The following is a 26,397-nucleotide window of genomic DNA, read 5'->3' as shown; positions in this document are numbered from 1 at the left end:
ATGCTTATCGCACAGCAGTGCAAACCTCTACTGGAGCTACACCATTTTCCATGGTATACAAGATGGAGGTAGTATTGCCAATTGAAGTGGAAATTTCTTCCTTAAGAGTCCTTAAAGAAACAGAGCTAGAAGAAGCTGAATGGATTAATGCTCGTTATGAGCAATTGAATCTCATAGAAGAAAAAAGGCTAACAACACTTAACCATGGTGAGTTGTATCAAAGGAGGATGATGAGAGCATTTGGCAAGAAAGTACATCCTCGACAGTTTCGAGAAAGAGAGTTAGTGCTAAAAAGAACCCTTCCAAACTAGTATGATCCTCGCGAGAAATGGACACCAAACTGGGAAGGACTATTTGTGGTAAAGATGGCTTTTTCAAAATGGGCACTGATTTTAGTAAAGATGGATGGAGGGGAGCTTCCAAACCTAATGAATGTTGATGCTGTCAAGAAATACTATGCCTGAAAAGAAAAAAAAACACAAAAAAAAGTGAAAAAGAGAATAAGGAATTCAAGGTGAAAACCTAAAAAGACAGCTTGAATTCAAGAGATATGTTTAGGACGAAAACTTGAAAAGGTGGTCTAGATATGAAGAAGGATCAAGTACTAAAGAACTACGAAGGCTTGACATGGAAGGGGTGAAAATCGTGATCCGAGAAGTTCAGATAAAGACAAGGGAGTTGACACTTATGCCTATTTCGAGATAAAATTTCAGATACTTGTCAATGTCCATCTGAGCAATCATTAAGAAATAATCGTATCCCTTTTTGTATTAGATTGAATTTCGCTTCTATACAATGTTCTTTGTCACTATGCTTGGTTGTAAAACCATTCCACATTTTCAATGAAAAATAACCTTCTCTCCAATTATGTTATTATCATTTCCATTCCACCAAAAGAGGAAATCTAGGAGCATTGCATTTGTCATAAAATTTTGAATGATGTTTGATAAAGAGCATGAAAAGTTAAGAAAAATATTTGCATTATTTTGAAAGAAAATCAGAGTTGACCAGAGAATCGAAATGAAGTTTGGCAATTTGATGAGAAAATTGAAAAGAGGAAACAACAAAGGAATGAATTAGGCAAATAGTAAAAGATGCAAAAGATCATGGACTATGCAAATAATGGAGATGCAAAACAACCATGAGCAACGAATCCGAAGGACAAGAAAGGAAGGCACGCTTGGTTCATCCCTCATTGACCAATGAGAGGTTCTAAATGCACCATGAATTAAGACTAATAAGAGCTATTAGATCCTTGAATACTTATCCTCAAAACCTGGGATAATTATTTTTTTATTTGAAAAAAAAACAAACAACAAACACCTAGATGTTACTAATTTTTCAAATTGATTGTTAAAGCTGTCTAAGCCTAGGATGAAGAGTTGCTTATTCTTTAAATTGATGCTAAAGTTGTCTAAACCTTGGTTGAGGAGTTGTTATTCTTCAAATTAAAAGTTGTGGAGCCTCGGATAAGGAGTTGTTTATTTTTCAAATTGATTTTAAAGTTGTTTAAGCTTCGGATGAGGAGTTGTTTATGTTTCAAATTGATTTTAAAGTTGTTTAAGCCTCAAGTGAGGAGCTGTTTAGCTTTTTCGAAATTATTTTTCAAAGTGGTAAAGCTTCTAATGAAAAGCTAGTTAATCAGGGCAAAACATGGTGCCTACGTCTTTACACAATCCCTTATTCTCAAGGATGCGCAAAAAGGGGTAGCTGTAGACACCAATTTTATTTGTGTAAATTTTAATTTTTATTTTACTTATTTCACTATTCACTTTATTTCTATTTTCTATTTATTTCATTTATTATTATTATTATTATTATTATTATTATTATTATTATTATTGTTTTATTTTTACAACCTAAAGTTAGGTACTTGGATCGGTGACCTAAAAAAAAAAGGCCTAATACAACAAAGATAAACTAAAATAGATTAAATCACCTAAACAAAATTAAAATTAATAAAATAAATGGGGCTAAATAAAAGTGAAGAGTATTTTGGAAAACAGAAGAACAATAAATAAATAAAATAGAAGAAGAAAAAAAAAGAGAAAAAAAAATAAAAATAAGAGAGAAGGGAACAACTCAGCAGGGTGCGAACCAAGGTAGTTACCATGCCAGATGTGAATTTTTTGCATCTGGCAATAGCCCTTTGATGTTGGGGTTACCTAGATGGCTGCATCCCCAACATCCGGGGGTAGATTTATAATTGCCCCTTCTCCAAATTGAAAGGGAGGAAACCTAGAAAAAAACCTTAACTATAGCCAAATGAAAAAAAGAAACCTAGATCTTTTAGCAGCCAAAAAAAAAAAAAAGAGCCACAACAATACAAACAAAAAGAGAGAAAATAGAAACAAAAAAAAAACCAAAAATGGGGAAAGGTAGTAAAATTTAGGTTTCAGGTTCTGGTTTTTCAAATCAAGAAGGTTTAAGGGTTTTCTTGGTTCAGTCTTCTGATAATCGGCAAGGAGAGAGAGATTTAAAGGGGTTTGTGTTTGATCTTCCGATCGTCGGTGAGGGAAAGAGTGAGGGAGGAGAATGAAGGTCGCGACTTATGGGATTAGAGAGAAGTAAGAGGAAATCGGCTAGAAAGAGAAATGGAAGAAGGAAAATGGGGAGAGAGGATAGAAAAGAATGCTTTTATATTTAAGGTTAGCGTGAAACGGTGTCATTTTGGGTAAAAGGGGGTTGTAGTCCAAGACGTAACTTTGAGAAGAAGAGCAGCTGCTGCACTAGCACCCAACGGTGCATTTTGGGTGAAGCGTATTAGGTTGAAGAGGCAAGCTTGGGGCGTTCTTGAGCAGACCAGTCTTCTTGGGTCATCACCGGAGCCTAGTCAAGTAAAAGCCTTGTTCCTTTGTCTGATGGATTTGTTATGATTTGGTATTTGGGCTGTTGTGGTTTGATTTGTTTGGGCTCTAGCCCACTTTGTTTGTTTTAAATTTTATTACTTGATGATATAGGATTAATTCTAAATTATTTTAGCCTAGTTATCTAAAAATTGCTAGGTGATATTTTTAGAATTAGGAAATTAATACAAACAGAAAAATATAAAAATAATAATAACAAAAATAATAAAGTAAAAAAATATATTTAGTAAATAAAAATGTTTAGTTATAGAATGGACTTAAACTTAGGAGAATATTTATTAAAAATATATTAACTTAGGCAAGTGAAACATATATGTAAAATGAAAAAATAAATGTCTAAATGAAATATGTTTACAGTAATAGATCTAGGTAGATAAAGAAAATAATAAAAAAATATAAATGAATAACACAAATAGATGATTGGCATGAAAAATATGGATTAAATTAAACAAAAGTTGGAAATTATTGAGTTGTTGATGGGGCATACTTGGATAAAAATAATAATAAAAAAATATATGTAAAATATGTATATACATTAGATTATAAAAATATATTTAGTGAATGAGTATAGAAAGAAAAGAGAATTTTACAAAAGGAGAAGAATAGAAAATATGTTTTAGAAAATATACAATTATGTAATAATAGGGTAGAATATTTAGTCACAAAAAGCTTTGATGTAGGTAAAAAAAGGGGGTGTACATTTGATGTTAAATATTAAAAAATAGTAAGGCAAGTCAAATAATAATTATAATAAAATATGTATTAGAATCAAACCTTAATAGTTAAGAAAGTATAGAGAATTGAGTCTTAAAGTACATTAATATTAATTACGGGAATAATGTATAAGTTGTACCGATAACGGGATGTTCATTCAGAATGCGAGAAGTCGCAATTCCGAATAAACTTTCCTAGGCTCGAAATTTAAATTAAGACTCTACTAGTACGATGGGTGGGTCTTAATTTTAAATTTCGATGTTTTAATTCTAAATAAACTAAATTATATATTCAATTATTCAAGATATAAACAACAACAAAAAAACAAATATAATAATAAATGTAAAAGAACAAATGACATAAATTTACTTAAGGTGCCAAAAGATAGACATAGAATTGTAAAAATAATAATATACATGATAATAAATAAACAAATAAAAAGTAATAAAATATTCAATGATGGAAAATTGGTAATAAGGAACACATTTAAAATATAAAAGGTAAATAACTAGTTACATGAAAAATAAATTTATAATGGTTATAAAAAAGGGAATAGGATAGGTAATAAAAAAGAGGAAGAAGTCGAATCAAAATATATACAACTATGAAATAAGATATCTTGCTTAAAGACTATAGAGTCTGGGTAAAAAGAAAATTTATATAGTAAAATAGATAGACACCTAAATAACATAGAAAAACATATAATTCATAATATACATGCTTATAAAGAGAAACAATAAAAAGAAAATCTTAAAGAAATAACAAAGAAGATATAGGAGGATTAAGAAATAAAATATTAAATTTCATAAGCATATCACACATCATTATTGCATCGTAAATGTCATTGCATGTAGATATTTATGTACATGAGTATAAGTTCCGATGATGGGAGTTTACGAAGGATCTTGCAAAGCCAAGTTTTCTTCAAAAAATTTTCTAGGTGAAAAGATATCCCCAGGGCCCACTTGCATGATGGGAGGGTCGCCCGAAGAACATCTTTAATAAAAAAGTTTTTGCTCGTAATAGGATTGCATTCACAAAAATATTATTTTTTGTTAAAACGCTTATGATTATCCCGATGATGAGATTTATTCGTCAAATTTGTGAAGGTAAGTTTCTTAGATAATTCTCTAGGTGAGAGAATGTCTCCTGATTCCATCAGTATGATGGACAGATCCAGGAAATATCCTCGATAAAAAGTCTTCGTTCGACATTGTTTATATTTGATACCATGCATTGCACGAGTGCATCATGTGCACTTCACTCCCGTAAAATCAAATAGAGTATTTTAATTTGCAAACAAAGTAAAGGGTAAAATAAATAAATGACTATTAAGGAAACATAACAAATAAATTTAAGAATTAAGGCTTTAATAGGATAACTTACAATTAAGTGGAACCGTTCCTTAAACGGGTGTCACGGGGGTGATAACCCTTTCCCGGACCTAACCGTACTCCCGAACACAATCTTAAAAATTGTAAGCCATTTTAACGTTCTTTCGACTAACCTAAAATCAATTTAGGACTTCGTCGATTAGAGCTGAGTTAATAGGTAGTCAATCGCACCTAGAAAAAAAATTAGTGGCGACTCCTAATTTTCTCTACTTCTAACGGTTAGGTTCTCGGACCCTCACGTTACGACAATAATAAATAAATATTATATTTTCAAGCCATTTAAAAAAGTATGATATTTTCATGGATCAAAAAATTTTTCAAGTCCGTGCTTTTACATATAGTATTTACATATGGTATTGATATAGAAATATAATGGGAAGACTGAAAGAAAAGAAATTTGGACTATATATCAGCCAAATATGTTTTTGTCTTAAAAATTGCATTTGCTTGTTTCTTTTTATTTCATTTTTTTAATCTTTTAGGGGAAGGGGGTGGAATCCAGACCTACTTTTTATCCTATTCTTTTCCTGATGAAAACAATGAGAATAAAAATTATACAAAGCATTTTATATATATATGTATAATATCATTATTTATGTATATTTGGAGTATAAATTAGTCTTTCAATATGGAAATTTTCATCTCCAAAGTTTAACCTGTAATTCTATGATATGGACTGTGAAACAAGGGAACTGTGAGAAACAAGTAGAATTTCCTTGAAGGCACCGCAAGTTGATACAAGGCCGTACGTCGTCACATCATTTATCAAGTGCCATAACTACCAACATACAACGTGGATCCAGAAAATTTATTCAGTGGGGCTTGCATATTTAAAGAGTATTTATGTAAAATTTTATAAAATGATGAAAAATAGCTTTGACGTTATATTATTTTTTTGAGTAAAATATCTTAATTTTTTTAAATTTTGATCGAAATTATACGAAAGTTTACTAGTTTTTGAAATAGATTCTTCACCCCAAAAGATCAAACACCGATTACAAAATTATAAAAAAATTTAAAAATATATTTTTTTTATTAATTTAAAAAATTATTATTATTATTATTATTATTATTTTAGAAAAGGAGCACCGAACAGTGCTCCCAAGGGAAGGGAGCATTTGGTTGGGCTCCTCATCTCGAGAAGCACCAGATCTAGTGCTCCCTGATGGGATATTTTTTTTAATTAATAAAAAATAATAAAATTATATAATAATAATTACAAAAATTAATCAAAGATAAAATTATTTTTTTATCTTTATTACGTCAGCAAGTTGACAAAAATATTAATGGTTGGACCTATGTATCCAACAAAAAATATTTTTTGGAGACAGAGTGTTCATTTTAAAAATTAATAAATTTTCTTGTAATTTCGATTAAAATTTAAAAAAATCAGAGTATTCTATCCTATTTTTTTAATAATATACAAAATATTCAAGTCATTTCTTTACTTTTTATGTTCAAAAGTAAATGGAGAAAGTTACTTAGAATATAAGAGCTGAATATGTTAATTTTTTGCATTTAAGGAATAACAATATGTGAAGTATAACATTGATAACTTTTCACTACTTGCAAATATATATATTGCCATAACGTATAGCTTTTGAGATTTGATGGTTGGATGGAAGAAGAATCGCTGCTAATCGTTTTAATCTAAATGTAATTGTCCATTAAATTGAATTTATAATTTCTAATAAAATTTTAAGTTTGATTTAAGCTTATTAAAAAAATAAATTTTGATTTATGAAAATAAATTAAAATTTAGGAATACAATTACATGTGAGTAAGGTAATACCTATTTAAACAATAGTATCCATCAATTATGTGTTATTTTATTTTAACTTTGATAAATAACATTTAATTTTATTTCTTCTTATTATAATTCATTCCTTTTTTTTATTATCTATTATTTAAATATTAAAGATTTTCATATGTCTTCTCAACACGTCCCTGAGGGTTTGTCGTCAGATTAGTTCAATATTTTATGAAAAGGGTTTCAATTCAATCTTTTATTCCTTTTTATTCTTTTTCTTTTTATTTTTCTCTTTTTCTTTGAATTTTTAAGTCTTCTATTTTTTTTTTATTTTCCTCAATCCTTTTTTAGTCCCATCTTTTTATAAATTTTATTTTTATTATTATCTTAAAATTTTACATCATTTTCTTCTATTTTCTTAAAGTTATCTCTTGATTTAAACATTTGTGACTTTTATTTTAAAATGTAAATGAAAATATTTGAAATTGAGAATTTTTTAAAATTTTCTAACACTTTTGTTAAATTAAAAATTTTGTTAAAATTTTTAATTTAGAAAATTAAATTCATCAAATGTATCTAATAATTTTGTGATTGTTCATACCCTCGACAGCAAGTTTAGAAAAACTTTTAAGTAAGTCTTTCACGTCTGGTCTCTTCTCCCTTCTTTAATTCTTTGCTATTGTGTATGCTAAATATCAATATACGTAAAGGAAAAAAAATGAAATTATTGTGAATGTTAAATATCAATATAGAAAAAAAATGAAATTCAACATTTGAAAAGAGAAAGCTCAACAACTAAAATTTGGGATTCAACATTTTTATAAAGAGAGAGCTTGGCCATTGAAATTTGAGATTTTAACTTAAAAATATGATTTTTCATTAATCTTTAAGATTGCGATAAAGTTTTTATGATAATTGATGAAGATAACATCATCAATTGTGTAATAAATAAATATATATATAACCAAAATTTAAAATAGACTCAAATAAACTTTTTTTTTAAAAAAAAGAAACTAGATTAACTTGAATTCGTGTTAAGATTTTTAAAAAACTATAAAACTTTAGAAACCATTCAAAATAAATATGCAACTTTTAATATTTAATAATCTGTTCCAAAACTTGGAAAACAAGCTAACTAACTTTTATTGGGTCCAAAGACAAAAAGGAATAAAAGCTAAATATTTTTAAAAAATAATATATTGAACATAATCAACAATCTAAAGATTCATGCACTCGAGCATTTGGCTCATTGGTTAGTATATAATCTTCTGTCTAAAGACTAAGATTCGAATCCCCCTCCCCTAATTATAAAAATATTTATAATGGACAATAATTTTAATGTATAATCCTCTGCCTAAAGACCAGGATTCGAATCCCCCTCTTCCAATTATAAAAATATTCATAATAGACAATAATTTTATATAATATATAAATTAGAATGAATAAGAAAAGAAAGACTTATAATAGTTTTTAAAAAAGTTGTGCTCGACAATATTTTTTAGATTTAAATTCACCACTCTATACTGAAAAAGTTAATAATATCTTTTTTAATATAAACAACTAAATTATTTACAGAAAATTCAATATCTATTTTGTTTCAAAGTCTTATTTTCATAATTTTTATTACTGAAAAGGCTCTCTTTGTAGTTATTGTAGAAACCGAAAGAATTAAAATAAGACAAATTAATCTACCAATCAATTGATAATTTCTTAACTTTTTTGTTTCTACTAATCTCTATCACAATTCAAAAAGTGCCTTAATATTTTCCTTATCTTATTTTCATAACAATGGTATGAATTAATATTTTAAATATTTAATTTATAAAATATTTTAAAAATTTTGGTGGCCATAGCCCCATAATTACACAACCATCCGCCCTTATGATAAACCATATTTCAATGTTGACAAACACAATGGAGGAGAGAGTTTATAAAAAAAAAAAATTAAAGTTATATGTATTTATTTTGAAATACTTTAAAAAATTTCAAGTTTATTTTGGCAACATATAATTCGTTGTCAGTCTGTAAGACTTATACAATAACATTTATAAATCTTTGATTTATTTATTTATGAAAACCAACGAATATTTAAATTGATTAAAAATAGATAACAAAGTTATATCCAAGCCATCATATTAGTATTTTGGAACACTCCCATCTTAGCAAGAGAGTCCACAAAATGATTGGATTCTTATATACATGAACACATCATAATTCAATGCGATATCACTCAAAGATAAATGGGGAACTTGAGGTTGCTAATAAAAATATTCAGAAAATCATTGAAAAAATGACCAATGTTTTTAAAGATTGACACGAGATGTTTCTTTTTGCTATGTACAATTATCAAACCTCAGTGTAGACATCCATAAGAGTAACTCCATTTTCATTAGTATATGGAATGGAGCCAACACTACTAATTGAAGTGAAAATTCCATCTTTGAGATTGTTGATGAAAATCAAATTAAAGATGCCGATTGGGTTCAAGCCATCATGAACAATTGAATCTCATCAAAGAAAAAAAAAAAAAAAGGCTTGCAGCACTTTGTCTTGGTCAATATATCAAAGGAGAAAGATGTGAGCTTATGACAAGAGGGTTCTCCCTAAATGCTTTCAAGAGGGGGAGTTGTTCCTTTAAAAGATCCTCCCTAATCAACACAATCCACGAAGGAAGTGGGTGCAAATATGGAGGGCTCAGGGGTTTTAATTTTGGTTGACATGGATGGATACAATTTGCCAAACCCACTAAATGCTGATGCATTGGAGAAATGCTATGCTTGAGGAAAAAAAAAAAGGGATAAGGCTCATACTAAAAACCAAGAAGAGCGGTTTGAATCATAAGAAGCAACTTAGATAAAAAAAAAAAAAAAGAGTTGAAAAGCCGACTTAAGTGTACGAAAGCAACATGAAAGCATTGCAAGCATATATATGAGGGGCAGCGTGATAATTTTGCAAAGCAAGGGCAAGGTCATGGGTTTAAAAGTATTTGAGAATCAAAGAGATCAATGAAGGTTTTTTTTGAACAAAATTTAGATTAGGTTATTCAAAATTTTTCTGAGTAATCATTGTTTAAAGTATCTTTATCTCTCATGTACCCTTAATGTTCCAGTGTTCTTTTAAGAATTGTTTATATTTCTTTCATTACCAAATTTGACACCTTTATGGATGGATTTGTCACTAAAGAGAGAAAATTCCATCAATAATTTCAAATATCAAAAGATTCTCGAAGAATTTTTTTTATATAATTGAGGAAGGGGGAATTTGAACCCTACCTCTTTAGGTAGGGATATTATGCACTAACCAATGAGCCAAATGTTCGAGTGTAAGATTCTCGAAAAAATTATTCATCGATATTCAATCGAAAATACCATCGTCAATAAAGGTCAATATGTTGGTATTTGAATATTCCTTTGGCAAATTCACGTACAACTCGAAGAATGTCATCGGCCTATGCAACACCTCTGACTGCAATCATAGCAAGACAATCATCACAATAATAGCGACATGGCAATCATCACAACACAATAACAATATGACAACTCCCAAAGAATATATACCAACTTTCACAATGCAACAATAACTGAACAATATAAACTAATACAAAAATAAAAAATATATGCTTTCATCCAACAAAATGACAATAACAATCGGCCTGCACATCGCAACACAATCACAACACGATGAAAAGAATAGCAATCACAACACAAGAACAACAAATGCATCATATACATACAAAATATTCTATTCATATATATATATATATATATATATATATATATATATATATATATATTTATATGTATTGCAACATGTTAACTCACACAAAATCACAACAATTATTTTTGCATTCTTCAATAACACAATGATAACAACATTTTATCATAACAATTCATACGCAAATATATTAATACGAGTTAAGAATATGTACTATTCTTTCCGCATGTATGACAAAAGGTGAGGAACCGTCTATGTATTTTGATGTGTTGACTTCCTTATTTGTCAGGAGATTGTCCTAGGTCTTCTAAGCTCGGCACTACCACTCTTCGTTACCCTTGACATTATCAATCAGCTCCACTTAGACTTCTACGATGATTTATGGGAGGGACATGTTCGACATATAGTGATATCTCATAGGATTTTTATCCCACATTACCTAGGTACAAAAGATGTTAGTGCTTTATATAAGCAAACTCATTTTGGGCTTGTTATAAGCTAGGAAAAAAAAAGTGATCTCTTGCACACACAAGATCGGGCCAAGTCTTGAGAAAATACAGATTCTCCCATTTGTACGTGAGTATATGTCAAATCTTGTTCTATAAAATAATTACGACGTCATTTACATGTTCAATGGAATGTTTGCATATTTAAGAAGTTCGAGGAATCATTAAAAGACAATATTATCCTTAATGGTATCATTAAGTCGATTAAGTCTCGAACTAGTTCAAATAGAAATTTTAAGGTGAAATTAAGAGTTTCATAGTTCAGGGATGACTCAAAATGGTAATTCGAAATTCGAGGATCAATTTGGAGTCGAACTGAAATTTTTACTATCTAGGGGTAAAATGGTCATTGACCACTTGAGGACAAAATGAGAATTTTTAGAAAAGATATTTTGACCCAATTTGACTTATTGGAGTATGATTTGAGGTTTAGAAGTGAAAAAAATTTTAATTTCGGTATAAATTAGAGTACAGGGGCAAAATGGTAATTTTGCCATCTCAGGGCAAATCGGTAATTTTGCATCCCTAGAGCATTTTTCCAGCACAAGTTCTTCACCCATCATAATTTTTGACCCTTGAATAATGTGTGGTGGAGAGAGAAAGCTTAATAGTTAAGAAATTACAAATGGACCAATAATGTGGTGACATGTGTCAAGTTTATATCCATTATTTATTTAGCTTTAAAATAAACATAAAATCAGCCTATTTTCTTTCATATGGCCGGCCAAACAAAGAAAAAAGAAGAACAAAGGGAGAAAAGAAAAACAAAAACCCTAGGTGAAGAATTTCCAGAGAAAAGTGTGGGAAATTCAAGGAAACAAGTGACAAAAGGTTAAATTTCTTGATTTTGACTTGTGATCTACCTTTCCCATGCATTTCTCCTTATTTTTCATGGTTAAATTACATGTTTTCATGATGAATTCATGGCTGGTCAAAATGGGTATGGAGAAAGAAAGATGTTGGATTGAATTGATTTTAAGATATGTTAGTGTTTTTAGTTAGTGTAGCATATTTAGAAACAAAACAACAAGAAAAGAATCCATTTTCCTCATGAATCTTCATGACCAAATCTTCCTTGATGTGTGTGGGTGATGGATTGTTATTATTTCAAGAGAAATGGCTTAGAAAATGATGAATAATGGTGAGAAAATTAAGTAGGAAAAATCATGGTGTTAGTGCATTGTAATGGTCGAATTTTTTCATGAAAAAATGGGAGGGTTTTGATGCTGAAATTGGTGTTATTTGAATGATGTTTGGTGAATTGAGGTATTAGAAAAGAAATAGGGTAATTTGGAGTGAAATTGGACGCATTGGCCAATTTATCGGATGAAAAATCGATTTAGGCCAATACCGGGTCTAGATGGCTACCCGTGCATTTTTCATTTCATATCATGCATATACACCGAGCCTGAATTGATTTTATAATGGTCAAGCATTAATATGGTGAATTATGTATTGTACATTGTGGATAGGTGGTGAGCAAATTACACTGGTAAAAGTACAAAGATTGTGCTTGAAGACTGGGATTAGGAGTACATCGACTCCTAGAACTGTGAGTGGACAATTTATCATCTTAAATTTCTAGAGTAATTATACTTGTTTGATGCTTTTATTGAATGGTGAGTTTAAATTATAAAATATTATGTTTTCCAATTAAAATGTTTTTTAATAAAAATGAGATTTATACTGGTTTTGAAATCAAATATTGTTTTGGAAAAATTGAGTATATGGAGACTATGTTGAAATTTATGATTTTATATGTTATTGAAATTGTGGCTTATGACACTATGGTAGCATGATGGCTAAATTTTTGGGGTTGGCATGAAATATATGAACAATTTTGGATTGGTCTCGGTAGACTGGATTAAATTTTATTTACCATATTATGCTACTGAAAATTTTATGGGTCTGGTGGTATATTAAACGTTCACTGCAGTGGTGGGGGTTTCCGTGGATTGCCTATGAGAGGGGCACGGTAACCCAATTATATATTTACCTCCGGGGGGAGATGTTGGATGAAGTATCTCTTGAGATAAGATTTGAGTGCACCTCACGTTCGGACCACCACGTGAGTGTGAGACTCAGCCAACGTCAAGGAATGACTGTGTATCAGATGCGAAAACATGTTTATGGGTATGGGACATTTAACAGCCTTGGCGATTTTAGTGGGATACCTTGACAAAGGTACCAGTGAGAATGATTCTGGCAGGGGTCAAGTTTAAGAAACTCATAAGCCGGAAAATTTTGACGAAAAGAAATTGTTTGGTATAGATTGAAACGAATTTTGCGTTATGAACATTATTGAGATATAACGTTTTTATATTGTCTCCATCTACTCGGCTTTAGATGCTTTTGATGGTAATTGTTTACTCACTAGGATTTTATAATCTCACCACCCTCCTTTCCTCACATTTCAGGCTCAGGGAATTTCATAGTTAGCTGACTTTGATAAGGACCTTCATTTGGACTTGAATCGGCAAAAGTTGTAGGTTTTCAACTTCCGATGCATTTTGGTTAGATGTGAGCCCACGTGTCACTGTAAAAGTAATTTTATACTTTGGTTATTTGCTTTATAGTATATATGAATATAATTAATTTTTACGCTATAAGAATTATTTACCGATAGCTTTAAAAAAATTATTTTACAAGAAAATAGCTTATTTTATTGAATATTTTTATTATATTCAAATTGTCATATTTTCACTACAAATGAACGTTTTAGATACTTAATTTGTTTTTAAATCACTAAATATATATTTTCTGCTTACATACTACCTTTTAGCAAGTTTTGAGATTTTCGACAAAAAATGACGAAAATGCCCCTGTGAGTTAGAAAATAATATGTTATGTTTTGATTTGAAAATGACTTGTAATCCTTTGAATTACGATATTTGATAACTATTGCTCACCGGGGAAGTGCGAAAGCTGATACGAGAGTCTTGCGAGGTTTCGATCGGCATTCGAGGTGAAGAATGTCTTCGAGGCTTCACGACGATTGTCACGGGCCTGATGGGGAGTTCCGGGTCATGACAGTATACATGTGAGCTAGCCCAAGTGACATTTTGTACCTTGGGGGTCAACTTTATTTTTACCTTACCTTGACTCTGTCCTTTTAGCATGATAAAAAACGAATTAGTTTTTAATTGAATCAATTATTTGATTTGGTCTTTCAAAATACTTATAACATTTGAATTAGTTATTGATTTGGTCTTTCAAAATATGTTACAACATTTTTTTATAATGTTATAGAATATTTATCTTAATTTTCTCCTTGTTCTCAGCCATTCTTCCTTATAAATACCAACTTCTATATTCATTCTCAACACACCACACCTCAATTTTCTCTTCTTCCTCCTCTCTACTTAACCTTGCTGGGTTCTTTCTTCTTTATTTTCTACTATTCTTGTATCCCTAATAGTTTGTGCAAACAATTCAAAAAGAGTATATTGAATCTTGGGGGATAACCATGTTAATCCTTTTACATCGAGTTTCATACTCTGAAAAGGTGTAAATTATACTTAAGGACAATGTATCATGCCTCGGACTTCTTTGAATTGTTTATTTGCTTCAATTTTCTCCAACAATCTTAAAGATAATTTGGGATAAGTTTTATTTTATTATTACTTCCTTTTGATGTTGTCGATTTTATTTTTCAATGATTTTTATGTCAATTTCCAAATGCAATTATTTCACAAGTCCTTTTTTTGTAATCCTTATAAACGGATTTTTAGTGTGCAAATTTCTAGATGAAAAGATTATTGCTGTTGAAACATTATCATCGTAAGGATCATATTCTTGATTTTTCAGAAAAGTAAATAGTAATCTCCATTAATTCTGAAGAAATCCATTTTGAAAGTTTGTTCCCATCATCTATGATGTTCGTTTTCCACCTATTTTGTTTAGTAAGTAGTGCTTTATTATAGCTTAAGTGTAGTTATATTATACATTAATTGAGTAATGATGCATGCATAACATTATTTTGAATCTGCTACCAGCATAGTGTACATTATCATTACCATTGCATGCTTTTAAATGACTTGAAAAATGATGATAAAACCCTTATAGGTGGTTTGTTTAATTTGAAAACTATCCTTTTGGAAGTTACCTTGCAAATGTTGTATCCTGCATCTTGCATCTGTTTTAAGTTCTTTGAGATCCATCACTTTTTTTTGTCATGGCTTGAATTAAAGTTAGCATTAATGATTTAAAGTTATGGCATGATTTAAAAAGCATACTTTTAGCAACAATACATATTTGGTTTTAATGAAAGCCATTCATGGGCTATTTTATGACCATTGTTAACATTTCAAGATCTTTACTATTTTTGAAAGCACATGAGGTCTTGAGGTTAATTTGAACTTAAAGAGCTTTGACAAATTGATATCGTTTGAGTATACATGGCATGATTTTTAGAAATTGATGAATTTGGCAAGGAATTAGCTTGTTTTACATGAAATGTGTTTTAAATTGTATACTACCTTGGTTCGGTCTTATGGTCATGACAATTTATGTGACTTTTGTGCACAAAGTATCTTTTAGCTAGAAATGTTGATGTGAGGTGTCAAACCCTGCTTTGTAAAATAATTATAATATCATTCACATGCTCGATAGAATGTTTGTATATTTAGGAAGTTCGAGAAATCGTTAAAAGACGATATTGCCCCTAATGGTATCATTGAGTCGATTAAGCCTCGAACTAGTTCAAATAGGAATTTTAAGGTGAAATTAAGAGTTTCACAGTTCAAGGATGACTCAAAATGGTAATTCGGAGTTCGAGGATCAATTCAAAGTCAAACTAGAATTTTCACTATCTAGGGGCAAAATCGTAATTTTACCACCCGAGGACGAAATTGAATTTTTTGAGAGAATTTAGATCAAATTTGATTAAATGGAGCATGATATGAGTATAAGGAGTGAAAATTATGCATTTTGGTCATTTTTCAATTTTTGGGGCAAAAATGTAATTTTTCACTTTACCGGGGTAAAAGTGTAATTTTTAAAAATTTGCTCCACCAAAACTTTGGAAAAGTCTAGAAATTTCATGGAAGACATGGATAAGTGAAGAGGATTGAGTGGTGGAAAAAGAAAGTCAAAAAGATGGCTAGAAAAAAATAAAATAATAAAATATTCAAAAAATAAATAAAATAATAATATTTTATTAAGCCTATTAAAAGGCTTGCAAATTCCAGAATTCTTCATTTGGAGGGTCAGCCAAAACCAGCAGGAGAGAGAGAGAAATAAGAACAAACCCTAGAGTGAGAAAATTCAAAGAAAAAGTGTGATTTTTCAAGGAATCAAGTGTTTAAAGGTATGATTTTTCAAGCTTAGCTTAAGATTTATCATTTTCATGCATTTCTCATCATTTTCCATGGTTGAATCATGTGATTTGAGGATGAATTCAATTCTGGAAAAATGGGTTAGGAGAGAGAAACTTGTTAGATTAATTTGATTTTAAGTTATGTTAGTGTTTTAAGTTAGTTTAGCATATTTAGGAACAAAACAACAAGAAAAGAATTTATTTTCCTCCATTACCATTATTGGCTGAATTTTCTAGGGGAATATTGGCTGATGATCTTGATGTTTACTTGAGCAATTATGATGAATAATGATGAATTATGAGTCTAGAAAAATAATGAAAATTTTCGGAGCAAAAATACGAATTTTTACCCATTAGGGGTATTTTCGTAATTTGTTATCGGGACTGATAATTTGCACCACACTGAGGGACATTAAGTCAATTTGGGTGCAATTGAGGTATAGAAACTGAAAAAAATTAATTTGAGATTAAATTGGACGCGTTAGTAATTTAATCGAGTAATAGGCCGAATTAGGTTAGCACCGCATTTAAGCGGTAGTCGGATAAGTTGCATGTCATATCATGCATATATACCGAGCCTGAATTGATTTTATAATGGTCAAGCATTGATGTGGTGAATTATGTATTGTACATTGTGGATAGGTGGTGAGCAAATTACACTGGTAAAAGTACCAACATTGTGCTTGAAGACTGAGATTAGGAGTACGTCGACTCCTAGAACAGTGAGTGGACAATTTATCGTCTTAAATATCTAGAGTAATTATACTTGTTTGATGCTTTTATTGAATGGTGAGTTTAAATTATAAAATATTATGTTTTCCAATTAAAATGTTTTTTAATAAAAAATGAGATTTATACTGGTTTTGAAAACTAATATTGTTTTGGGAAAATTGAGTATATGGAGACTGTGTTGAAATTTATGATTTTATATGTTATTGAAATTGTGGCTTATGACACTATGGTAGCATGATGGCTAAATTTTTGGGGTTGGCATGAAATATATAAATAGTTTTGGATTGGTCTTGATAGACTGGATTACATTTTATTCGCCATATTGTGCTACTGGAATTTTTATGGGTCTGGTGGTATATTAAGCGGTCACTGCAGTGGTGGGGGTTTCCGTGGACTGCCTATGAGAGGGGCACGGTAACTCAATTATATACTTACCTCCGGGGGGAGATGTTGGGTGAAGTATCTCCTGAGGTATGATTTGAGTGCACCTCACGTTTGGGCCACCACGTGAGAGTGAGACTCAGCCAACGCCAAGGAACGGCTGTGTGTCAGATGTGAAAACATATTTATGGGTATGGGTCATTGAACAGCCTTGGCGGTCTCAGTGGGATACCTTGACGAAGGTACCCGCGAGAATGATATTGGCAGGGGCCAAGTTTAAAAAAATTCATAAGTCGGGGAAATTTTGATGAAAAGAAATTATTTGGTATAGATTGAAACGAATTTTGTGTTATGAACATTATTGAGATATAACGTTTTTATATTGTCTCCATCTACTCGGCTTTAGATGCTTTTGATGGTAATTGTTTACTCACTGGGATTATTTAATCTCACCCCTCTTCCTATCCATTTTTCAGGCTCAGGACAGTTTGTTGATAGTTGATTAAGACGAGAATTAATCTCGGAGTTGCATCATAGGAAGTAAGGGTTCGTAGCTCTACACCTTCTTGGTTAATTAGGGGCCCACGTGTCACTGTAAACGAAATTTCATACTTTAATTATCTTTATTACTATATGAATAAATTTATTTTACTCTTATGCTACAAAAGTTATTTTAGGAAGACTTTGAAAATATTGTGTTTTAAGAAAATAGAATATTTTATTTAATGTTTTTATTATATTCAAATAGCTATAATTTTACTTTAAACGAATGTTTTAGACTTCAAAATTTAATTTAAATCATGAAATATGTGTTTCCACTTACATATTACATTTTTTCGGATTTCGAAATTTCAAAAAAAAGAAAATGACGAAAATGCCCCAGTGAGCTAGAAAATAATATTTTATTGTTTTGAGTTGGAAACAACTTATGATTTCTTGAAATGCGAGATTTAATAACTGTCGCTCACCGGGGAGATGCGGAAGTTGATGCTGAGCCTTGCGGGGTTTCGATCGGTATTCGGGGTAATGAGTGCTTATCGAGACGTCGCGGCGGTTGTCACGGGCCCGATGGGAGTTCTGGGTCGTGACAATTAGATTGGTATCAGAGCATGTTTTAAAGATCAAAGATTTTGATTTTAAAGCTTTGGATTTCAAAGTTTTTGATTTTAAAGTTGTTTTAAGAAATCCACACTGACACTGCGTGGCCCAAGTTAAGTTAAGTTAAGTAAGTCAAGTTAAGTTAGGTTATATCGAGTTAGTTGCATATAGAATTTAAAGTCATCTAAGTCTATTCCATTTCTTATTGTAGAGTACCATGCCTCCTCGACGTGGGCGTCCACCTCTCTATAGGTCAGTAGGGAGGGGAAGAGGCCGTGCTAGACTTAGTCAGCCAGATCTCGTGGAAAGGGAGTCTGCTGCACCTACTTTTCGAGCAGCACCTGCTGTTGAGCCTACTGAGATTCCTCCACCTCCTCCACCACCTACTGCTACTCCTGGTGTTCATGCCATGTCTCTTGAGGCAGTCCAGGCATTAACAGCTTTTCTTAATGTCATTATGGGCCAAGCTCAAGCTGGTCGAGTCCCTCATACTGTTCCCCCAGCAGTATCTCCAGTGCCACCACCACCACCTCTTGTTCCACCACCAGTGCCAGATGTCTCCATTTCCAAAAAGCTTAAGGAAGCTAGGCAGCTGGGTTGCACTTCTTTTATTGGTGATTTGGATGCAACTGCAGCTAAAGATTGGATTACTCAGGTAACGGAGACATTTGTGGATATGAAATTGGATGATGATATGAAGTTAATGGTGGCCACAAGATTACTAGAGAAGAGGGCTCGTACATGGTGGAGCTCGGTAAAATCACGTTCCATTACTCCGTTGACTTGGATAGACTTCCTACAAGAATTCGACGGTCAATACTACACCTACTTTCATCAAAAAGAGAAGAAGAGAGAATTCCTAAGTTTACAACAAGGGAATTTAACCATAGAAGAGTACGAGGCTCGTTTTAACGAGCTGATGTCATATGTGCCAGACCTGGTGAAGTCTGAGCAAGATCAAGCTAGTTATTTTGAAGAAGGGCTCCGTAACGAGATCAGAGAGAGGATGACTGTGACAGGCCGAGAGCCTCATAAAGAAGTTGTACAGATGGCTTTAAGGGCCGAAAAACTCACGAATGAAAATCGGAGAATGCGAGCTGAGTTTGCAAAGAGGAGAAACCCGAATGTATCCTCTATTCAACTGCCCAAAAGAGGTAAGGACACATTTGCTTCTGAGAGTACTGTTTCTGTTCCGGTGATATCTCCTCGACCCCCATTTTCACAGTTACAGCAGAGACCTCCGAGATTTAGCAGGTCTGGGATGAGTAGTACTTTCGAGAAGAGTTTTGGAGGTTTAAATAAATGCGAAAAATGTGGGAGATATCATGTTGGGGAGTGTTGGGGCATAAGATGCTTTCATTGTGACCAGCCGGGCCATATTAGGAGTGACTGCCCACAGTTAGGACGAGCTACAGTAGCTGCTCCATCCCCACTAACTCATACGGATATGCAGAGGAGAGATTCCTCTGGAGTACACCCGAGGCAGGGGGTAACTGTACGATCTGAAATGGGTAGCAACACCCCAGCACAACCACCTTTGAGGCCATTGACTCGTTCTTCAACAAGAGTTTTCGCTGTAACAGAAGATGAAGCACGAGTCCGATCTGGAGAAAGTGAGTGAAAAGTTAGACGAAGGTGTAAAATAGTGATAGGGGATGTAAATACCAAGTGATGGACGTGTAAATAAAGGTTTCAAGAATAATATAGTAAATGAGTTCATATGGAATATGGTTGTAAGAATTTCTTACTATATTGTGGAAATTAGAACTCAAAAATACTTGAGGTATACAAAGTTCAAATGAACTTAAATCTTAAGCAATAAATTGATGTTGAAATACAAGAAGGATACAAAGCAATATAGAGGCACGAAAGATGATTAAGGACAAAGGGATGACTCTGAGGAATTATGATACTGCATCGTATGCGATGATTAAATCAAGATAGATCTTGGATGCATAAATGGGATTATAAAGCATATACACATATGTGGGGTTGATATTGTGATTAACTAAAATAAAGAATGATTTTTAGTGAATTAAGATTCCCTATAAAGGAGATAACAGGAGAAGTTGAGCATCGAATAAAAGATAATACCCCGCCTTTTCTTTGAGTTAATAAGTGAAATTTTGAGGACAAAATTTTATTTTAAGGGGGGTAGTGTTGTCAAACCCTGCTTTGTAAAATAATTATAATATCATTCACATGCTCGATAGAATGTTTGTATATTTAGGAAGTTCGAGAAATCGTTAAAAGACGATATTGCCCCTAATGGTATCATTGAGTCGATTAAGCCTCGAACTAGTTCAAATAGGAATTTTAAGGTGAAATTAAGAGTTTCACAGTTCAAGGATGACTCAAAATGGTAATTCGGAGTTCGAGGATCAATTCAAAGTCAAACTAGAATTTTCACTATCTAGGGGCAAAATCGTAATTTTACCACCCGAGGACGAAATTGAATTTTTTGAGAGAATTTAGATCAAATTTGATTAAATGGAGCATGATATGAGTATAAGGAGTGAAAATTATGCATTTTGGTCATTTTTCAATTTTTGGGGCAAAAATGTAATTTTTCACTTTACCGGGGTAAAAGTGTAATTTTTAAAAATTTGCTCCACCAAAACTTTGGAAAAGTCTAGAAATTTCATGGAAGACATGGATAAGTGAAGAGGATTGAGTGGTGGAAAAAGAAAGTCAAAAAGATGGCTAGAAAAAAATAAAATAATAAAATATTCAAAAAATAAATAAAATAATAATATTTTATTAAGCCTATTAAAAGGCTTGCAAATTCCAGAATTCTTCATTTGGAGGGTCAGCCAAAACCAGCAGGAGAGAGAGAGAAATAAGAACAAACCCTAGAGTGAGAAAATTCAAAGAAAAAGTGTGATTTTTCAAGGAATCAAGTGTTTAAAGGTATGATTTTTCAAGCTTAGCTTAAGATTTATCATTTTCATGCATTTCTCATCATTTTCCATGGTTGAATCATGTGATTTGAGGATGAATTCAATTCTGGAAAAATGGGTTAGGAGAGAGAAACTTGTTAGATTAATTTGATTTTAAGTTATGTTAGTGTTTTAAGTTAGTTTAGCATATTTAGGAACAAAACAACAAGAAAAGAATTTATTTTCCTCCATTACCATTATTGGCTGAATTTTCTAGGGGAATATTGGCTGATGATCTTGATGTTTACTTGAGCAATTATGATGAATAATGATGAATTATGAGTCTAGAAAAATAATGAAAATTTTCGGAGCAAAAATACGAATTTTTACCCATTAGGGGTATTTTCGTAATTTGTTATCGGGACTGATAATTTGCACCACACTGAGGGACATTAAGTCAATTTGGGTGCAATTGAGGTATAGAAACTGAAAAAAATTAATTTGAGATTAAATTGGACGCGTTAGTAATTTAATCGAGTAATAGGCCGAATTAGGTTAGCACCGCATTTAAGCGGTAGTCGGATAAGTTGCATGTCATATCATGCATATATACCGAGCCTGAATTGATTTTATAATGGTCAAGCATTGATGTGGTGAATTATGTATTGTACATTGTGGATAGGTGGTGAGCAAATTACACTGGTAAAAGTACCAACATTGTGCTTGAAGACTGAGATTAGGAGTACGTCGACTCCTAGAACAGTGAGTGGACAATTTATCGTCTTAAATATCTAGAGTAATTATACTTGTTTGATGCTTTTATTGAATGGTGAGTTTAAATTATAAAATATTATGTTTTCCAATTAAAATGTTTTTTAATAAAAAATGAGATTTATACTGGTTTTGAAAACTAATATTGTTTTGGGAAAATTGAGTATATGGAGACTGTGTTGAAATTTATGATTTTATATGTTATTGAAATTGTGGCTTATGACACTATGGTAGCATGATGGCTAAATTTTTGGGGTTGGCATGAAATATATAAATAGTTTTGGATTGGTCTTGATAGACTGGATTACATTTTATTCGCCATATTGTGCTACTGGAATTTTTATGGGTCTGGTGGTATATTAAGCGGTCACTGCAGTGGTGGGGGTTTCCGTGGACTGCCTATGAGAGGGGCACGGTAACTCAATTATATACTTACCTCCGGGGGGAGATGTTGGGTGAAGTATCTCCTGAGGTATGATTTGAGTGCACCTCACGTTTGGGCCACCACGTGAGAGTGAGACTCAGCCAACGCCAAGGAACGGCTGTGTGTCAGATGTGAAAACATATTTATGGGTATGGGTCATTGAACAGCCTTGGCGGTCTCAGTGGGATACCTTGACGAAGGTACCCGCGAGAATGATATTGGCAGGGGCCAAGTTTAAAAAAATTCATAAGTCGGGGAAATTTTGATGAAAAGAAATTATTTGGTATAGATTGAAACGAATTTTGTGTTATGAACATTATTGAGATATAACGTTTTTATATTGTCTCCATCTACTCGGCTTTAGATGCTTTTGATGGTAATTGTTTACTCACTGGGATTATTTAATCTCACCCCTCTTCCTATCCATTTTTCAGGCTCAGGACAGTTTGTTGATAGTTGATTAAGACGAGAATTAATCTCGGAGTTGCATCATAGGAAGTAAGGGTTCGTAGCTCTACACCTTCTTGGTTAATTAGGGGCCCACGTGTCACTGTAAACGAAATTTCATACTTTAATTATCTTTATTACTATATGAATAAATTTATTTTACTCTTATGCTACAAAAGTTATTTTAGGAAGACTTTGAAAATATTGTGTTTTAAGAAAATAGAATATTTTATTTAATGTTTTTATTATATTCAAATAGCTATAATTTTACTTTAAACGAATGTTTTAGACTTCAAAATTTAATTTAAATCATGAAATATGTGTTTCCACTTACATATTACATTTTTTCGGATTTCGAAATTTCAAAAAAAAGAAAATGACGAAAATGCCCCAGTGAGCTAGAAAATAATATTTTATTGTTTTGAGTTGGAAACAACTTATGATTTCTTGAAATGCGAGATTTAATAACTGTCGCTCACCGGGGAGATGCGGAAGTTGATGCTGAGCCTTGCGGGGTTTCGATCGGTATTCGGGGTAATGAGTGCTTATCGAGACGTCGCGGCGGTTGTCACGGGCCCGATGGGAGTTCTGGGTCGTGACATGAGGAGTCTCGCAAAATTATGCTAATAGGAGGAGGCCCCCAATCTGTTATAAACACGAGGAGTCCCACGAGATTTATACTCGAGACTTGGTATGTTTATTATTATTACATTGATGTTTTGAATATCCATGGGTACATGCATTGATATTGTCAATGAAACAAAATGTTTTTTAACTTCTAAATTTAGTATGAAAGATTTGGAAGAAGCCAATGTTATTGTAGGTGTTAAAATTATAATATGTGATACTGGCTTAATGTTAAGACAAAAACATTATGTTGAGAGGCTACTTTAAAAGTTTGGACATTTTAATGTCGCACTTGTGAGTACTCTTTATGAATTAAGGTGATAGTGTGAGAATGCTTAGATTATTGGAAGTCTGATGCATTTGATGAATTATACTTGATTTAATATAGCTTTTGTTGTGTGTAAACTGAGCAATTATGCACAAAGTCCCAATTAAGATCATTAGACTGCTTTAAGCAAAGTAATGAAATATCTTAGAGGTACCATAAATTATGGTATTTTATATAATGAATTTTTCGTTGTATTAGAAAGATACAGTCATGCTAACTAAATCTTAGACTCTGATGAGACAAAATCCACAAATGGATATGTATTCACCCTTGGTGGGGGTGTTATAACTTGGAAATCAACCAACAAACAATAATTGCTAAATCTTCAATGGAATCAGAATTTGTAGCTTTTAGAATTGTCTGGCAATGAAACTGAATGGTTAAAAAACTTCTTAGTAGATATTCTATTGGGAATGAAACCAACACCTTCTATGTCTATACATTGTGATTGCCAAGCGGCAAAAACCATTGCAAAGAATAAAACTTTTAATGGTAAGAATAGACACATTCATTTAATATATGATGTTGTAAAGTAGGCCTAGTTCATAACTTAAAAAGCACCAGTTTCGATGCATTACACTCGAGTGAGATTAAATCCAGTAGAAACTTTCTATTATAAAACCTTATAAAATATATGGGGGATTGTTGGACATATAGTGATATCTTATAATGTTTTTACACCACATTGCCTAGATACAAAAGATGTCATTGTTTTATATAATCAAACTTATCATGGGCTTGTTGAAAGTTAGGAAAGAAGGTGGTTTTGTGCCCACATGAAATTAGGTCAAGCCTTGAGAAAATGTAGATTCCCCCCTTATGCGTGAGTATACACGTGGGCTAGGTATATTTTGTACCTTAATAGTCAGCTTTATGTTACCTTACCTTGACTCAAGTACATTTTGTACCTTGACGATCAATGTTTTTTTTTACCTTACCATTATTCAGTCCTTTCACCATGGTGAAAAAAGAGTTAGTCTTTGATTGAATCAGTTATTGATTTGGTCTTTCAGATTATTTTATAAGCTTTTTGATAGCATTATAGAATATTTTATTTTGATTTTCTAAGTAACCATTTCTTATAAATACTATTGAATCAATTATTGATTTGGTCTTGATGGTCAGTTTTATTTTTACCTTATCTTTATTCAATCCTTTTACCATGGTGAAAAAAGAATTAGTCTTTGATTGAATCAGTTATTGATTTGGTCTTTCAGATTATTTTATAAGTTATTTTTATAGTGTTATAGAATATTTTATTTTGATTTTCTCAATAACCCTTTCCTATAAATACTATTGAATCAATTATTGATTTTATCTTTTAGATTATTTTATAAGTTATTTTTATAACGTTATAAAATATTTTATCTTGATTTTTTCAGTGACCCTTCCCTATAAATATCAGCCTCCATGTTCATTCTCAACAACCACACCTCAATTCTCTCTTCTTCCTCTTCTCCACTTACACCTCAATTCTCTTATAGAATATTTTATCTTGATTTTATCTTGATTTTCTCTTGATTTTCTCAATGACCCTTCCCTATAAATATAAGCCGCTACATTCATTCTCAACACACCACACCTCAATTCTCTCTTCTTCCTCCTCTCCACTTACACCTCAATTCTCTCAATTTTCTCTTCTTTTTTGATTGAATCAATTATTGATTTGGTCTTTTAGATTATTTTATAAGTTATTTTTATAATGTTATAGAATATTTTCTCTTGATTTTCTCAATGACTCCTCCCTATAAATATCAACCTCCACGTCCATTCTCAACACACCACACCTCAATTCTCTCTTTTTCCTCTTCTTTGCTTACACCTTAATTCTCTTTTCTTCCTTTTCTCTACTTAGCGTTGCTGGGTTCTTTCTTCCTTATTTCTTCATTTTCTATTGTTCTTGTATCTGTAAGTTATTTTTATAACATTATAGAATATTTTATTTTGCTTTTCTCAGTGACCCCTCCTTATAAATACCAACCTCTATATTCATTCTCAACACACCACACCTCAATTCTTTCTTTTTCATCCTTTCCACTTACACCTCAATTCTCTCTTCTTTTTTGATTGAATCAGTTATTGATTTGGTCTTTCAAATTATTCTATCAGTTATTTTTATAACGTTATACAATATTTTATCTTGATTTTCTCAATAACTCCTCCCTATAAAAACTAGCTTGTACATTTATTCTCAACACAGCACATCTCAATTGTCTCATTTTCCTCCTCTCTGCTTACACCTTAATTCTCTTTTCTTCCTCCTCTCTACTTAGCCTTGCTAGACTATTTCTTTCTTTATTTTCTTCATTTTTTGCTATGCTTGTACCTCTAATAATTTGTGCAAACTATTCAAAAAAAGTTTGTTGAATCTTAGGATAACAAGACATCCTTTTTTATAAATTATTTTTATAAGGTTATATAATGTTTTATCTTGATTTTCTCAATGAC

This window comes from Theobroma cacao, chromosome 4 (genome assembly GCF_053813885.1).
Source record: "Theobroma cacao isolate CCN51 chromosome 4, ASM5381388v1, whole genome shotgun sequence".
NCBI lineage: Eukaryota > Viridiplantae > Streptophyta > Magnoliopsida > Malvales > Malvaceae > Theobroma > Theobroma cacao.
The sequence above is the reverse complement of the archived record's forward strand: the minus strand, read 5'-3'. Positions refer to the sequence as shown.